Source organism: Emydura macquarii, unplaced genomic scaffold, assembly GCF_026122565.2.
Source record: "Emydura macquarii macquarii isolate MOO-44397 ecotype Brisbane River unplaced genomic scaffold, CSIRO-AGI_Emac_v2 contig_71, whole genome shotgun sequence".
Lineage (NCBI taxonomy): Eukaryota > Metazoa > Chordata > Testudines > Chelidae > Emydura > Emydura macquarii.
Window position 1 is genome coordinate 9,015,179 of NW_027130208.1, and position 17,322 is coordinate 9,032,500.

Sequence of the window (17,322 nt, forward strand, 5' to 3'; positions counted from 1 at the left end):
TGAATTGAAACAAAAATGAAAAAAAGAAAATATACCTGAACAATAAAAAAAGAGTTTGAGTTCCCAAGCTCTTCTGAGAACTTGTTCGTTATCTATCTTGGAGCAGGCACATGGGGAAACTATTAAGAACACTTGTGATGACAAAACATATGTTAGAAGAAAGCACTGTCCAAAGGTACCAAAAGCTTTGAGGAGACTCTGGCATAACTGAGGAACAGATCAATCAATGCACAATCACAACCTGTCAACTCGCCAATGAGAACAACACATCACTAGGGCTCAGGAAATAATTCAGAAGCAAATTAGTCCAAAAAAAAATATTTATTGAACCTCAGATTACAAAATGCTCCAAAACCAGAAACAACTATTGAAAATTTTGCAATTTTTGCCAATGAATCCCAAAAAACAAGAGTATTCCATTTTCTGAGTACTTTTTCATTGCAAAATTTTGTGCTCCATTTTACATTTCAAAATAGGAAACTTAAGTCACATAGCATGAGTTCTGTCTCCTTTACTGGCTATGCCTACCTCCTTGGTTTGAGGGTAAGAATTTGGACATGGATTTTGCAAACTGATCCTCAATGAAGAAAAAAGAAGATTGGACTAGTTTGGGCCTTCAGAGTTTAACAGAAAACATAATTCTGCAGACTCAAAACTCATTAAAAATGAACCTGTAATGAAGGGGGGGGGGGGGGCGCAAATGGTGAAAACCTCTGTGCAATTTATTTTAAAAAACGGCTTACTAGTATCTGTCAGCTCTAAATGTAACCTTGACTGGACAACAATACAAAAACAGAATAGACATTGCCAAAACTGCTCCTCCAGATAAGAAGAGTACAGGCGAAGAGAAGATAAAACACTGTGTGGATCCTTAGCTACAAGTCAGCATGTGATGATGTAAATAATCACAATATACTGCAGTCATTAGGATTCATGCCATGGGACTCAGCCTGTTCTGAGCCCCCTCCCACAGTGGATATTATTGGTCTTTTAGAGCATGCCCAAATAAGTCAGCCTGATGTTCCATTGTTATACATGGGCATGGAAGAAGCATAACTTCTTGTTCCAGTCTACTGAGAACACTGTTCGTTGCCAAAGCCTATCATTCACATTTGAAGGAAGGAGGCCAAGGAAGATTTGAAGCATGAATTAGGATTACACTTGTGCTCCATTAGGACCAATATCACAAAAAGCAAATTTTGTTCTGAATACAAGCCTAATTATTCAAACAAGAATGAATAAGTTTGGTCAAGAGAGTGATGCTTTATGAAGACAAGCAACCTCTATCATTTCTGTGTTCATTTTTATCCATAGGGATAAATTAAATGCAGTTATGTGCATAGAGTTGTAGGTATGCAAAATATTATTTTCTAAATTAAAACATTTAATGATGTCTAATGGAAGTACAAAGCAAAGTAGTGCTGGAACAGAGAACATGCTTTTATAGCATAGGCCATCCTCTCACATGTTTTATGTATTCAATTTTTTTTTTTCTTTTAATCTTGCAAATATTTCAGGGAGATGCTTTTGAAAATCCCACTAGATGCCTATCTTCAACTTTTGGTGCCTAAACACAATGAAAAATCTGGCCTTGGGTACCTAACTGCCCATTGTGCCTTTCAAATTCTGCCTCTAAATGCTTCCAGCACCAGTCTAGGGCATGTATTCGGAACCCGAAGTACATGTTTAAGAACTTTTCACAAAACTCATGATTTAATGTTGGTTATTATTGTTATTCGGAGATTTTGAAAAATTTCTAACTACAGTATCACTGCAAATACACAAAACATTCAACAATTCCCTCCCCTGGGACCAGTGTTAGTGCAAAAATTTTGTCATCATAAAATCCCTCTTTTTCGCACTTGTAAAGATTTTAAGCTAATGAAAAGTTAAGTCTTTATTTCAGGGCAGTTAATTAAGGTTGACCAAGTCAGGCAGAAGTAAATTAACTTGGCTGATCAATTATTTATATGAAGCAGAATAAATGCCCTTAAAGAACTTGGCCCAGTCATGAAAGGACGTGTAAATTAAACTAAACACAGATTTATAAAATATATTTCTACTTCTGTGGAGACAATAGTTAATGGCAAAATCAGTTTTAGGTAAGTGATTAATTGGCAGGGTCTACTCCCAAATTCTCAAACACCAGCAGGCATCCATTAAAATCAAACAGGTTTTAACCCTTCATTGCCAGCAAGGAATACATTTGTTTTGCAATTTTAAGAAGAGAAAGAGCGCCAAACAACTTTGGAAGTGTCTCCTGAATCCATTCTTGAAAAGAAAAAACATTTATAAACCATATCTGAAAAGGCCCACTTCTTCCAATATCACTATACAAACTAAACATCATGGGGGTGGTGGAAGATTGCCCCTTGAAAAGTGAAATGCTCAAAAAAAGTTCTACATGGACAGAACTAGAAGAAGAAACAGCAGGGCAGTGGCAGCACAAGCCTCTTCACATTGTGTCATATGCCTGACTTGTAAAACCATCCCTATGACTGAGACCAGCAACACAATTCCTAGTGTGCCACCTATGAGCTATCAGATGGTAATTTTTGGTCACTGCTGACCTGGGGATGGATTTGAATCAATGATCTGGAGGTGAAAGGCTCCCACTGCCATTCCTAGTCTCCTAAATCCATCCACTTCTCTATGAACATATTTCTAGATCAGGGTGCATATCCGTAGCTGATTTAAACGGTCACAGCATTTATATCAACTGATGATCTGCCCACTAGATCTCCAATCTGGCTAGTGGCGTGGAAGCAATATATCATCCTGCCACACATCAGTTTAGTATAAGATTTAGAATAAGATGGATTCATTTGTGGAGACTAAGAATCCTGTGAAGAGCAAGTGTTTGATCTGGTGGTGGAAGGACTGCAGACATGCAGCTGCTCATACACTAAAATACACCCTGTCACCAATTAAGTGTGGGACAAACAGCTTCTGAGCAAGCTATTTGATGGCTGCCAGCCATCCGAAATACTGCTGCAGAGCAGAGTCCAAAATATTAAACATTGGGCCACCTTTAGGAATGCCTTTGTGATGAAGAAAACTGATGGAAAGTGCTGCCCCAATCTACTGCATGACTTAATCAAAGCAAATCATCATCAAACTACCCAGACTGCCATTCAGTTTTCAAAAACTTAAGTGTACATTATTCTAGCTGCTGTGTTTTTAAAGCTTTTAGCAGCCATCAATCATCCTACACTGTATTTTTTAAAAAGTGGCATTCAAAGACGAGATTAAAGAGGGAAGAACGCGTGCAGCAAAATAAGAACAAACCCAAACCATCGCCAGAAATTAAGGAAGCCAGAAAAAAACTGAAACCTTTCTGATGCTCAGAAGGGCCTTGTCATTAAAAATAAAGAAAACTGACAACCCTGCACTTGCTGGTTTCATGTGGGCCTGGAAGAAACACCTAAATATTGCCAAAATGCTGATTTAGCAGTATATCTGGTTCAACTAGAGCCAAGAAATGCTAGAAATCTCATGATAAAGTCTCAATTTCCATATCCATAGGGTTTGATTACATTTGGGTATGTTTTGGATAAATCTTCATGTTTACCCCTTTGGAGGGTCATTCACCGGTGCATGTACAATACAGTTGGCTGCTGAGTATTGCAGGAGGAGGAAAAGAAAGGATTAGATTAAAAAACGGATTACAAATGATCTTCAGGAATCAAGAGAGCTGGTGAGAAATGCTATGAGGTTCCACCATCCTAAAAGCTGATGCTGAGTCATCTGTGCAAAGTGGTTTCTTGCTATGGTGTATAATTCAGGACTGGGGTAGAAAAAGAGCAAGCAAACCCTGGAAATGTGAAAAGAGGAAACAAAGAGAGAGAAATGCAGGGGGAAATCCTTTGACATTTCCTAAGCGGAAAGGGGAATTCACTGAATTTAAATGGATCCTTGAAATTTCAAAGGCTGAGGACCTTACAATAAAGACAGACAAGAGTGCTATTTTACAGGATTAAAACAAAAATGTACTGTGTTTGGAGTAAGATCTTACACAGCAGAATAAGAATGTGCACTTGCTATTATACAAGCACCATCTTCCTATACCGAATTTTCATAATTATAACAGAAAGGCGTAAATTTTCTAATGCATGGCAGTTCAAAAAGTAATCAAGAGAATGTGCCTGAGGGCTATTTTAATGTATGCAAAGCTAGTGACCCACTGTAAATGGGAGGTAGGCTTCAATGAATGCAAAGTAATGCACACATACTAAAGACCTGGTCTGATGAGGGACGGCTAAAATTAACACCCAATTAATTTCCGAATTGACAAACAAATGAAACCCATAAATCTACTTTCTCATTAATTTTCTTGCGGTATAATTTAAAGTAGTAATATGAGGGCAAAAACTGAGCATTATCCATCATAAATATAAAAAAGATAGCACTGTAACACCATAAATTATGCATATTACCTGTTGTTAAAAATGATTAATGTATTATCAACTTTATCGTGCACTGTATATGTCTAGGCATAGCTGAAATCTGAAATTTCATTTAGTACTTGGGAAGAAAGGGTCCAGAAGGAATGGAATTATCCACAGCACATTGTGAGGCTGGCCTCCTGACACAAAGACAGCTTCTCATGCTGTCATCTGGGAGTTCCAGGCTCTGAACTAAACTCATCTCAAGCCTTCGGTCAGTGGAGGTTGAGCGTATCGTAGAGGTGACATGCTGAGTCTCCCAGGGCAAAGGAGACAAATCACGCAGCTCTGAGAGCATCCCTGCTACGTGATCCACAGAATGGCACTGGCATCTATTTCACAAGGGGGCTGCTCACCTCCCCTACCCTCACGGCTGAACAGAAAGCACTGCTCCATGATGTAGAGAGATGGGGAGGAGAGGTAACAAATGAAGGGGCGGGGAAGGGAAAGTGAAGATATAATTACATTCAGCTGGAAGGTAACAATTGGTGCTTTCTAGAAGTGCCTGAGTGAATCACCTTGACCAACTGAATAAGGGCACTTCTGTGATTCCTGTTACCTCAGTTCCTCCCCACAGATCAAAGCTGTCCTCTTGTAAGAAGCTGAACTTTAACTCGCTTGAACTTACACTAGGCTCCCCAGTCCATTATCACCCTCAAGTCTCTTGAGTAGCCGTTTACCTGCTCTTGCTTATCAACCCGGGTCTTTTTATGTTCTTAATTATATACAGTAACACCACCCCTTTCCGACTCTCTGTTTTTGGCTAACTGACTAGAATGGCTTACCATTTCCAAACAGCTGCCTGAGTCTTTATAGCCACTGAGGGATGCAGCAAATTAGAGCCAGCAAAGTCAAGGGGAGTCAATGGCTAATCTTCCACATACACTGAAACTTCAGAGAAGTGGTGGTTAGCAGTCAGGACTCCGGGGTACTACCCCCAGTTGTGTCACACGGAGTGATTTAACTTCTATGGTGATTTAAGTTACCCACGGCTAAATCAGTTCTGTCAAGGGGGACATAGAAGAGAATGTCGCAGAAAAAGCAACTAACAGGACATACTGAAAAAGCAGGAAGAGGGCTACATCATCCTACACCTTCAGGTAAAGTAACTAACAAATGTGCATAAGGAGGAGCAATTAGCTCTGTCCAAAGTGGCTTAGTTCTGTGGCATTCACTAGCCCTCTGGAAGAACTAGTGCCCAAATGCGTGTTGAACTACATCAGACAGATAGCTGAGAACACGAACCTCTGAGTGCTCATCAAAATCTCTGCAAAGACTAATTGTGGGGAAGAGTTGCATGCGTCTCACAAGCTCCACAGGTGCAAAGAGTAACAGCTCCACAGGAGACCTGGCCCTGACTAACTCCTGCTGCAAACTGCACCAACTCCATCAACATGAAGGTTACTAGCCCACAACCAGTAAACCAGAGAGGTGCAATTGCCTTGATAGTATATGCCATAGATGAGCATCTTACATCTTACCACTCAAATATAGTCTACAATAGAATCTGTCTGCATCCATCACTTCACTAGGAGTTGGATAACCCAAGTCTACCCCACCTTACCAATATTGGTTAGAGACCCTAAATTCCAGACAGAGATGAGAGAAATCAGTTTTTTCCAGGGCTCGACTTCTGTTTGCTCACCATTCCTTGTGTACCCACACAGGGGCAGTGCTCAGGCTGGTTGCATATAATAAATACAGTACACAACCATAACTCTATCTTTACATGCTCTTCTTGACTAGGCAATTACTATTCTACACATTCAAACTGAAAGTCACGCCACGATTATCTCAAACTAGAAACCAGAACCACGTCACACCAGCTGGCAAATACTACGCCATCCATTTCACAACACAGATCCTAGTTTACTCAATCATGCCACATACTAGTCCTCATTGAGTAACCAAGTAAACTTATTGTTACCTTGTCTTCTATTCCCTACCTCCTCTCTGCTGTTTTGTTACCATTTGCTACATCATGTTTGTGAGCTCCTTGGAGCAGAGCTAATTTCTTTCCATTTTGGGAGACTTCTTTCAAACCTTCAGGCCTGACAGAAATCATCACAATACTAATAGATGGAAAAGGGCTTTTCATTTCATTTCCACTTCAGAAATGGACTAGTGGCTGAGAACACTACTGTATTTCCAACCAGGGTGCAATGAACTCTATTACCGGGACTTTGATCTGGGCATTACATGATTTACAGAAATTCCCCTTTTTAAGGAAGCATGTTAAAAGTTTCAGTGCTGCCATGCTGAGAATGGTAGGGAACGAATCTAAATAGACCTATTTCCTGTCTCGCATTCACGCACGCACATACAAGCTACCTACCTGTTCTCCCACCCCGATACACACCAATAGATCAGTTATATTCACACAACTGTGTGCTAAGGATGAACAGAGAATGTTAGCTACTCCAGTGAGTGCTAACTCAAGGGTTGAGATTAGTTCATATGCATGCATCTCCATCCTGGCAGCATAGGCTCTGATATGGACACACAGATCAATGGAATAGTAAAGAGCATTAAATACAAGGCCTGATTTGTGTTTAGCAAATGCATAGCAGGGTAGATTTACCTTGCCACGGAGGTGTGATGGGGTGATTCCAAATTTTGGCGAGACCAAGGGTTCATTGTGGTTTAATTATAAATCCTCTCTCTCATTAAGGCATTTTTAGCTTCTCTATCACTCTGCAGGACTTAAAATCAATTCAACAGTCAGGTACTGCTTTGTAACACCACTGCACAATATAGGTTCTCATTTTAACATTTTCACTTAGCTTAATATAGAGAGGGTTTGATTCATCATAAGAGTGCTGGTCAATTAATGACTGGCTTGTTAAGTTACACACTTCAAGCACCTTCCACTTTACCTCCAAACCTTTAATCGCTCTAGCAGCCAAAACGAACAATATGTTTGGATCATTAGTGCAAGTTAGTGAATACAATCTATCAGAATTTTGTGCACGTTTTGTTGCCTGCTTTTCTGAGGGACAATTATTTAATTTTAGCCTTCACAAGCTCCCTACAAATATATGTTAAATACATGTATTTTTTTAATAGCTAACCTCAAATACAGAGTCATAGACCCCTCTTCATATAAAAGAGTTATCCTTTGTTTCTCAAGGTCACTCTAACTCCCTTTGCATGCAAAGCCCTAACAACTTACAGCCAATGCTCACAGGTCCTGTCTGGCATTAAAAACCAAAGCCATACTCAGAAAAAACAACAACAAACAATAATTCTGGAAAACAAAGATGTGTGAGCTAGATTTTCTGACGTGTTTGCAAAACAATGCAAAAGCACATACCACCTGCAAAAGCACAAGTTATCTAATTAGGTCTCTCAGAAAGTAAAGTGCAAAATAGCCAGCCTTCAGAATTAGCAGAGGTAAATGCTGCTGTTTCAGTTATAAGCAGAAAGACTGAAAGCAGTTCTATAATGTCATGCACAAAAGAAGAAAGACAGAGCACAGTTTTTAATTTGGTATTTTCTCTCCATTCAGACTGCCCTGCTTTTAAATCAGAGGATTTCTTCAGATGGCTTCAGAAAAAAAAGTTAAACGTTTTCCATTTCAAACTTGATAGAGGGCAGATGCATCAATTAGAAACATATCTGATTAAAAAAGGTAAGAAAAAATATCACCAACTGCTGCCCGTAATTCAAAGGCCATACTTTTTTGGTGATTACCTTGTTCACAGCTCTATCCTTTTGTCCTAGACCTTTTAAGTCTTTGTTTGTTCCACACAGAATTTTCTAGCCATCAGATGCTCTATTACTGTGCTAGTCATCTTGCAGGAGTGCTCTCTCCCTTCTGAAAAAAGCAAACAACTGGATAGATATCATTACACTAAGGAAATCTCTTCGAAAAACCAAACAACTTGCTAATCTTTCTAGCCCCTTCATCCAAGTTAAAGATAAGAAAAGCAAACCTAAGTCAGTTTCAACCACATTCCAGGGACAAGTTCCCCTTTTCTCCTTTATCAAAATCCCAGCATTTAAAGTTTTTTTTCCAGACCTTGCAGGATAAACTGCTGCTCACACCCGCAAACAAAGCAATATTTGTTTAATAACTGATTGCTGCCATGGGTACAGTAAACAAGGGGCCCGGCATTTGTGTTTATGAACAAACACATCATCTTGCAAGAGCAATTTAACATTAACCAGGTGGAATAATCAACAGATTTCATAGGTGACACTTGGGGCAGGACTAATGTAAACAGAGCAGGGAGGAGAAAGGGGCCACTCTCAGGGAATCAACATTGAGGCAAATGCATTACAGAGTAAACAGCTGGGAAGAACTCAAGACAAACAAATAGTCATTCTTCTGACATTTAGAGAAGCAGAAAGGTTGCATGTTACATAGATCAGCTGCTGACCACCATGAAATCAAACCAGTCGGGGACCAGGCCTGCTTGTTTACACAGTGCCATGTTTACTTATAAACAACAATTTGCTGTTACCAACTTTTGCATTACTCATCATATAAACCATCAGATCAAATGAAATCCTGTTAACTCTTTATTGGATTTGGGATTAAAAAAAACACAAAACAAAAACAGAAAAAACACCTTTGGAATCTTTAGCTAAGGGAAACAGCCAGAACTGTAAATACACTTTCACATGTCTCTCAAAAAATTAAGGTGCAAGAGAGTTGATATCAGTTCAGGTGTAATCTTGAAGCAGTTTAATGAAGGATCTTCACTGGCATAGTCTGCTTCAGGTTTATTCATCATTTTTTAAAAAATCAATGACTGATATTTGCTAAATTGCTAATTTTTGTAACAGAAATTGAGGAGACTAATCTTTAATCTTGCAGACAGAGATAAAAATCTACATCTGGTCAATATACCAGACAACCTAAGGCCACAAGATGCATTTAAATGAACAACCTGCAAATACTAAAGATAGGGATGCAAAATTCAAAATATATCCTTAAAAACATGCAAGGGAAGCAGGAAGAACAATTCTGCTCTCTTACTGCACAACATAATCCCTGCCAAGTGGAAGGGCTGTGTGTGATTTTATGTATTTACACACACCATGGTTCACTATACTCTATCTATCGACACACGATACTGGTGCAGCAAAGAATGTTTCACTCCTCCCTCTTCCTCCTTCCATCCTCAACTCCCTTGCTCTGGCCTCCTATTACCATTCTCAGATCACTGATGATTCCCTACCTACATTTCTTTAACCCAAACAGGGCTTCTGGACCAAAATTCTCTCAAGTCCTTCTCATCAGGACAGAAATTTCAAGCCCTCAACTGCCTCTCTGCACCATCCCCTAGGACTTCTGCTGAGTCCCAACTAGCCCACTTGTTGCAGGGGAAGTAACCTCCAAAATCTGACATTCTCTGACACGCGCTACATTATTTAAATCTTGTGGTCCCCAGGGCTTCCCTGAATCAGGGGAACGTATTTTCCATTCCCTTCGGTCACTCCCAGGCCTCACAAGAAGTTGGACACAGCAGTCATCCCAGCAGAGATTTCCAGAACTGCGGTGAACTGGGCAGGGATTTCAAGAAAGACATGAAGATTGGGAAAGACTGGAGTGCTTAGGGTGTTCGCCTGGGATTCGGGAGACCCAGGTTCAATTCTGTGCTTTGCCACTGACGTTCTGTGTGACCATAAGCAAATTGCTTGGTCTCTCTTGTTAACCTCACTCCCCCATCTGTACAATGGTGATAATAGCCCTGCCCTGCCTCAGGGGTATTAGGAAGATAAATACATTAAAGGTGCTAAGATCCCATGGTAAAGGGGGCTACAGAAGGGTTGGCCTGAGATTTACCACAGATGTATTTTTTTCTGAAGCCTCAGAACCCACCCCTATTTCACAAAGACATATTTATTAGCACGTATCCATGCTGCAGTGAGGTAGCAAATAAAATAGTTTTACTTCCGATACATGCAGCTCCCAGGGCTGATGGAAATTCCTTTTACATAGTAAATTCCCATCCAGATAGTAGAGCTGGCCAGATGTGTTGCCATATCACAAGTCCCACCGTATTTGGTGCTTTCTCTCACACCAGGAAGCTCCTGGAGTCCTGTGATAACATGACAATCTGAGGGTTTTGTTGGTTTTTTTTAAAGTTCTAGCCTTTATGATTCCAGAACAAGCTTTTAAAACATGGAACAAGTGCAATTTTATAGGCTCAGAAGTCAAATAAAAGGAACCCCAAATGTATTATTTTAAGCCAGTCTCTTTTTTGAAGGGAGGGGAGCTGATTTATGATTTTTGAATGCTTGGTGTTGGCAATACTATACCTATACCTAGTTGGATACAAGGTGTGACCCAGGCAGGAGAACTGGAGTCAACATTCCAGGAGAATGCAAATGCTGGTCATTCTCTTGCTCCTCAAAAGAATAATTTTTTGAAGTCTGGGTCACCAAAGACTGAACTAATGATTGCACAAACAATACCATCCCTTCGTCTCTGTGAGGGATCACAGTCCAGCCTCACAGAAAAACTACATGTGGGGGGAGGAGAATGGTTCACAAGATATTCAGATATGTCATATATGTTTCCAAAATTTTGAACCCACAGTCTGAAATCACCACAAATATCAGATTCCATGCAGAAGTCCTCGTGTTTCTGCACTCAGACACCTATTCACTTCATCTGAGCTGCCTATTCGATGCTCCTTTTCCAGAACGTAAAAATCACAGTTTATTCAGTACAAAGTAACTACTGTATGATAAAAACTACAAGCATATCATTCAAATGCTTTATTGGTCAAATAGATGGATGCTTTTATTAGTCCAACCTTTTTTGTAATGGAGTGCCACTGATGACCCAGTGTTAGCCTTATTCCCTGCTATTAATCACACTTCTAAGAGCTCATTTTGCTTTAAAATCTTAAGAAATTGCTATAATTTAAAGACATGGTGTCTACATAATGGGAAATGCTTCACAGATTGTATCATTTCATATAACACGGTATTTTTATGGGAATGCTGACCATGATACCAAGGTATTGCAAAACTTGAATAAAATATTTTACGAAGAAAACCTAAATGTAAACTTCCTTTTGTATTTGTGGTTTGCCACATCTATAATATTTTAATCACAACCTTTTGGGAGTTGCAGGATTCACACGTATATGACTTACATAGATTAACAGTATAACAACACTCCCTGAACAAATGTAAATAAAATAAAATAAAATGAGGATCCCTAATATGCAGACTTAGTCAAGAAGTGTTTAAACAAAATTCAATACAATGGTTTCACTCTTTCAGGTACTGTGTAATTTCCATGCCGTGTCTGTTCAGAAAATAAAAACTAAAGATGTCTCTTTATTGTAAGCAACTTCTACAATGAACTAGAAGCATCTTGCAAACCTTACCTACGGTAAGAATTAAATTAATATAAATGATGGTCTTAATCCATAAATCTTTGCATTATTTAAACGTGCTTTGTAAAATGTTTTGACAATGTTGACTGTTACAGGAGGGAAAAACACATTTAAGACAATTCCACCCAAATGTAAAAGCAACAGCAAAAACCTTCCATTTTGCAAATGTAAAGTAAAAAGCATCTTTAAGCATCTTCTTACGAAAGAAAATGGTGCAATTATGTTATATGGTGAACACAAAAGAGTGTTCTTTTCCGAGTTCTCTAACAAGATATTAGTACCTACTGGCCTTATGAATACTGTGTATAAATCACATCATATTCAGAGTGTCTGAATTAATTATAATAGGAGCTGGAGAGAAATGTTAACTTTCCAGGTTGTTGCTAAGGATTAGCTCTTGTTTACAATTCTATATTTATAGAACAAGAAAAATTTGTCAACTGAAGGGCAAAGAGGAATGCAACTACACAAATAAAGCTATGATTTCAAACAAATCAGATGCTTCAACTATTTCTTGAAAAGAAAACCACTATTTATAATGTGAAGATGCAAATGTCATGATATAAAGATGCTTTATATTTCTGTGCATTCAACATCACTACATGTTATTTTATAAGAAATCATGTTAATTTCTCATACTCTTAGCGAAAGTCTGAGATTTTGAAATTACATCTGTGTAAACAGATAGCACTTGTGTTTGGTGCTGGATAGCTGAGGAGGTTGATAATAGGATACAAAACCTTTCACCTATAAATCCAGCCAGCTCGGTAGTGACCAAATGTTATTATGTGATGGCTGTTTAGCAGCCTATGCAAAAGGAGTGTGGCAGCTGCAGCCCAGTTTCATATCCTAAGTACCTCCACCACAAATAGAATTGAAAGCTTTGTGGGACATCATGGCAGCAATGCAAGGACTATAGACTTAGTCCAACTCCCAGTCAAGTTAATAGAAAGGCTCCCTCATGACCATGGAGACCAGACTACTCTCTCACCCCTACAAGTGCTTGCTCAGGTCAGAGTTGAGACACACTGGCAAAACAAGGTGAGGAACCCTGCAAAGCTATTCATCCTGTTCTATGGATAAACAAAGCACTTTGGCCTCCAACACATCCATGTCTTTTCTTTTCGCAAACAAGTCACCCACTAGAATTAAGGTTGCAGAACCATTTCCATTTGGACTTCCGATTTTCAAACACTCGCAGCACTGAGAGACATGCACTCATTCTCATGCTTGTTCCAATGTTTGTTTGAATGTGGAAAGCTGAGCAAAAATTTCTTTAGTGGTTTCTGGAAAAGTAGGTGGAAAAATGCATTTTCCCATTAAACAAAATCCTAACCACCAACTTCTTAAACAGAGTGATTTGCAGAAACACTGAGCACCCAAAACTGCAAGTGTCCAACCATCTGAAGAATCAGGCCCATAACTCACAAGGAGAAGGGTGCAGTGAGCTTGGCTTTTGTGGAAATATATTCAGTCTCCCAATCTTGACATAACCAGAGGCTGCAGATGTCAGGCTGCAGCTGGGACAATATGCATATAAGAGATTGTACGCACCCCTGTGAAACATGTCTGTGTGCGTGCGCGAGCGCACACACGCACACGCACGCACACACACAGAGAGCGAAATCCTCTAATGAAACTGCCTTAACATCGAAGACAGAATAAAGTTCTGCACACACACAAAAAAACCCCAACAGATTTTTTCAGCTGTAGGTTCTTTCTGGACATTACTGTTTTACAACAATACTCTACAAATCTTAAATTTTGATTTATTTTTTTTTAAAAGGCCCACATTTTCCTTACTGCATGTTCAAAAAATGTGCATGCACAATTGTACTATTTCTGTGAATAGAGATACAACTGCAGTAACTGCATGTGCAATAGGTAGATAAAAATGCAGCCAGAGAAAGGAAGGCCCTCTGAAAAATCAGTCCTGAGTTTTTTTCCCCTTAGTATGTGAAAACCAGAGAAAGCATCCTTAATGTTAGAGTAGTGATCGCAGCAGCAGCAACAAGAATAAACAAACCGTGCTGAGGTATCTCTCCTGCACTGTAAAATCCAGGGTGTGGCCAACCTGTAGCCTAATGGCCAACCTGTGGCTTCCAGATTCTACTCTGTAGCCTTCAAGGGGCAACTGTGCCAAAAAGAATGTTTGTGATTTTTTCTCTGGGGAGGATGTAAAGGGCATTGTCTTTCCAACTACAGATTACTATATCGCCTGCATCTCCAGGTACCACTCTGATGTGAGCCAGAGGAGTGCTCTGAACAGCTGCTATCCTTCCCCTGCTGTAAATGCTCAGCAGCTCCCCCACTGTCTGATCCTGCATTGCAGGGGTGAGAGAAAAGAGTAGGCGCTCCGCTGCCTGTCTTCCTGTTGGGCTGTGGGAATCTCAGGCAGAGTCGGATAGAGGTTCTATTGCTAGGCACTCTCCTAAGCTCAGGCACGGCGAAAGGACAACTCAAGCCTCATGCACAGCCACCCACAGGAATCTGGAAGAAGGGAAGAAGAGGAGCCACTCAGAACTAACAACCTGATTCTTAGCCTCAGCCCAGGGTAGATCACCCCCAAGGCTGCTCTGACTTGCATCAGCTAACAACAGTCCTATCGGAATCACGGAATCAACTATGGATGGCCAGAGCATAATGTGTTTCAGTCACTCCCCTTTTCTGCCCTTGATATGCTCCCTGCACCAGGAGCTGGAGAAGGGCTCCACTAGGGACTCCAGCACCTGGTCACCTTCAGTGGTTTCCAATCACGATGCAGAACTGGGCTTCTGTGACCTATTGTGACCTATGTTTGGCCCTCGAACTGGAGGATCTGGACATGACTGTGCTAGATGGAGGCTAGTTCACGCTTATGAAAATTAGCTCTTTGCTGCCAAACACCAGGCAGTGTGCACAGTCAGTATTGTTCGTTATATGACCAGAACTGTGGGGCTCCTGTGTTCATGTCTGAAATCTGTAGTTATATGGATCATTAGAACATCTCCATTCACATGCAGGTGCATGGTCAGACAGGTGTTCTTGTTGCTGAATACAGCACAGCTGATGCATAGGCTTCCTGCTTAAGAGATTTGTGAAAGAAAACAATACACCAAATTTAAGGACCAAAATGAAGAACAGAATATTCAACATCAGGCTGTGCAATGGGAGTATAATGTGCACACGGGATCTGACTGTGCAAAACTGACATCAGGGATTAAAATTGTTTGTACGAGTCAAAGCAGAACAATAGGAACAACAAGGCATACGGAGTATTTTGCTCAACACTGAAACCACAAATTCAACTGTCTCAGCCACATTCTTGAGTAAACACAGCTTTAAAAGAAAATAGCCAGAGTGAAGAACTTCTGGAAAGCTGCTACTGATCATGCATGCAAGAGTTCTCCTACAGCTTCGTTCCAGCGTTTGGAAAAATAAAACAAACACCCAACACACCACTAAACAAGCATAAAACCTACAAAAATGATATTCGTTTAAACAGGTTACCCTGCTACCGAAGTCTTAGAGGGAGGTCTATGAGCTTACAAGGAGTGCATCTTGTTTTGTAAAATACACAGAGGAGCTCAATTAAATGAACAACTGTAAAGGAAACACAACTGATAAAGGAATTAATGCTCTCTGTGCCAAATCTTAACATAACATCTAGAATAACAAAACCATGTCAAAACGTGTAACTGCTAAAAGGGTAAAAAAAAAATTTTTTTTTTTATATTTCAGTCCTAAATCACATTATGTAAAAGTATCATCAAAAGAGTAAACTCCTTTTCCTACAACTGCTCAATAAAGATCTATCTTTCTAAGGTACCCTAACTATGGTAATATCTGAACGCATAACTATTTTTAATGTACTTATACTTTCAACACCTCTGTGAGATAGGCAAGTATTGTTATCCCTATTAAATAGATGAAGAACTGAGGCCCACAGCAACTAAGTGACTTGACCAAGATCATACAACGTCTGTAGCGGAGCTGGGAAATGAAGACCAGGTCTCATGTGTCCAAAACTAGTTCCCTAACCATTGGACCATCTATCCTCTACAGAGATGCAAATAAATATTATAGATAGTAAAATCCTGTGTGAATGGAGCTAGTTTCATTAGGCAGATGAGTTAGCCCAACATTAAACCTGCAAGCAAAGCAAGAGCAGAAGCAAGCAAAACCAGGGACTCCTGTGTAGTTGGCCTGCACCCAGTTACTGGGAAGGAGGAGAAGCAGCAGAAGGCACCCTCATATCTCTTCCTACTGAGGTAAATGGCTCCATGGATCTACATTGTGTGCACACCCACTGGATTCCCCTGGCATCCTCAAAGTTCACCATCTACTCCGCTGATCTGCAGAGGCTCAAGAAAGCTCCTTCATGTTGATTAAAGGGATAGAGAATCCCTATGCACAGGTTGTTCAGGTTTTCCAATCTGGATTTCTGATGCTGAAGACATGCAGCGTTTGGCTCTCATGTGCCTGCATACAGTGCCTTAGGATCAGTGACTCAGAAGGAGAAGACAAAAAATCCACATCGTGTCTTATGTTAGTAGAGGACAGGGACAAACCTTACAAAACCAGGTCCATCCAGCTTAAAAGCAGACGAATAGCCTGCCTAACCACACCACACCACACCACACCACACCACACACCCCGTACCAACAATAGTTCTGTGTGTATATGACTTTTCACTCTAATTCTTGCTGCATCCTTCTAAATTAAGTACTATTATCCCCATTTTACAGAGATGTTAGCTGAGGCAAAGATGTTATGGGCCTCATTTAAAGCCCACTAAAGTCATTGGAAGGTCTCCGAAGCATTAAAGATGGCATCTAGGACAGGCTATTGCCAATGGACTAATTGCCATTGCCTAAAATACATTTCCATTTAATTTTAAATGCAGCAAAGAGCATGCCTTTTGCTGTGCTCTTGGGAAACGAGGTTTATCAATTTCCATGTTTCTTTTTAATTGTACAAGAGCATACGTTTCTCCAAGCAAGGTGCTAAAGCCTTCCACAAAATATGGCAGAAATTATTTTACTACTCGAAATCAGTATATTACTCACTTGTTCCCTGCCGCTTCTCTGAACCACTTTTCTAACTGCATCTTTAGCTTTAGCGCACATGCAGGCTGTCTCCACGAGGGACTGTGATGGGAATACAGCTTGTCCAGAACTGGGAAACTTTGTTTCTTTCAAAAATGTGCATTTAAGTTTTTGTGGCCAAATCGTTCTGCGAATGTCACAACAGGAAATTTTGACTGCCACCAAACTTCAGGTGATTTGAATATAATTTGCAGGAAGTAATTGCAAAGCCCGTGTTGTGTGTGAATTTTGGCACATGCAACAATGTGCTGAGCCATTTCACATAAAATATGCAGTGGGGGTGGTGGTCTCACAAGCCTAAGTAGGTTTAGTGGATTAAACGCTGGCCTGTGATACAGAAGTCCCAAATTCTATTCCCCACGCCTGCAAGGGACTAGCCTTAATAATAATTTGCACTCAAGTAAGTCTTTACAAAATCTATTATTTATG

At 40.1% G+C, this 17,322-nt stretch overlaps 1 protein-coding gene across 3 annotated transcripts in view; it reads right to left on the minus strand.

Annotated features, from left to right (window-relative positions):
• Positions 1 to 17,322, minus strand: part of FOXP1 (forkhead box P1) — a 496,953-nt gene that overhangs the window by 209,505 nt on the left and 270,126 nt on the right. Inside the window, exon 1 of one of the 3 annotated variants that reach the window (XM_067542371.1) lies at positions 8,139 to 8,213. The exons of the other annotated variants lie outside the window; for them this stretch is intronic. The gene's annotated coding sequence lies outside the window, so the exon portion shown is untranslated. Of the gene's footprint in view, positions 1 to 8,138; positions 8,214 to 17,322 lie in introns of those variants that run through there. 3 annotated transcript variants of the gene reach the window in all.